Here is a 1766-nt window from a genome sequence, read left to right as displayed (position 1 = left end):
TTATTATAGAGCCTGAATTTATCTGCAGACAAATCTCATGTCCCTGCCTCATGAGGGTCATTAAGGTCTTTGTCTCTTTCCCTTCTGTCCTGAGGGTCATAAAATGTGGACACTTTGGTTTCCAGCAGTGTCCTGTGTGTTTGAGTTGTAGCAGCTTATAACAAAGTCGTTCAGAACCAGAATTGTCACAGATGATTAGTGATTTTTGTGGTAAATTTCTGAAATCATGGTAAGTTCAAGAATTAAACAAAACATTTATTTTCCTAAATGTTAAAACAAACATCAAGTTACCATTTTTAATCAATAAATACTTTATAAACACWATAAATACAACATATTTAGCCCTAAACATCCCAGAATAAAAGTCACCTTTTTATCAGCAGTTAAACTCCAGTAACTTCATTGAGCTGCTAATAATCCATATTTTTATCTTTATTGTGCTGGTTTGAATTGTTTTCAGAAAGCTAAAGTTATTTTTCAATAAAATTGTTATTTTTTTAAGGTATGATGTGAACAAAGCATGTGATGTATTTGTGAATATTTTAAGAGTTCTGTATGAAAAGAAGAAATGCTGTCGACAAACCATGGATGACAAATGGGTTGAGAAACGCTTGTAAAAAAATATAACTACTTGTACTCATGCTTCCTAAAATTAAGAACAAAAGAAGCGGAAGAGAGATCCAAGATGTATAAAAATAAGTTAGTTTGGATTATACAAAACAAAAGAAGGAATCTTACAGTGATTTACTTGACAAAAGTAATGGCAATATGAGGGCAACATGGTGAATAATGAACAATGTTCTGAAAAATCATGACATAAAATCAGGTATTCCACAGCTTTTTTGTAAAGGATGGTAAAGAAATTCATGATCAGAATGAAATTGTAAATGGATTTAATCATTATTTCTGAATGTTGGCCCAAGTCTTGCCAATGAAATACCAAAAATAGATAAAAATGAGAATCACACAGTTACAGGTTGTACTAACAGTATTTTTCTTGATGGAACAGATAAAGAAGAAATCATGAATATCGTCAAAATCTTGCAGACAAAAGTTCAAAAGACTGGGTGGACATGATGTTTGCAAAGGAAATAATGATTTATGTTATTGATCTGTTTACATACATCTGTAATTTATCATTTTCAACTGGTATATTTCCTGACAATATGAAAATAGCAAAGGTAATTCCTCTTTTTAAAAATGATGAGAAATGTGTGTTTAACAACTACAGACCAATACTGTATCCTTGTTACCTCAATTTTCAAAAATTTTAGAGAAATTATTTGACACCAGATTGGATCAATTTATCGAAAAGAACAATATCTTAAGAAGTAGTCAGTATGAGTTTAGAGCCAACAATTCAACATCAATGGCACTCATGGAGTTAACTGAACAAATAACAACAGCTGTTGATCAAAAACAGCATTGTGTTAGTATTTTTGTTGACTTAAAGAAAGCGTTTCATACAATCGATCACACAATTCTTCATGAAAAGCTAAATAAATATGGTAGAGGTCCAGCATTACAGTGGGTATCTACTTAACCTGGATAACAGGAAACAGTTTGTTGAAATAAATGTTAGATCTGAGCTCTGTAACATCACATGGAGTGCCTCAAGGTTCTATACTTGGACCAAAGTTATTTATTATACATGTAAATGACTTGGAAAATGTGTCAGGACTTGTAAAATCAAAAAGAAAAAAATTGTATAGGTCTTCTGGACGGGTTCTTCTGAAGACCTATACAATTTTTTTCTTTTTGATTTT

The sequence above is a fragment of the Austrofundulus limnaeus genome, unplaced genomic scaffold (assembly GCF_001266775.1).
Source record: "Austrofundulus limnaeus strain Quisiro unplaced genomic scaffold, Austrofundulus_limnaeus-1.0 Scaffold867, whole genome shotgun sequence".
In the NCBI taxonomy this organism is placed as follows: domain Eukaryota; kingdom Metazoa; phylum Chordata; class Actinopteri; order Cyprinodontiformes; family Rivulidae; genus Austrofundulus; species Austrofundulus limnaeus.
Note: the sequence above shows the minus strand (reverse complement) of the source record.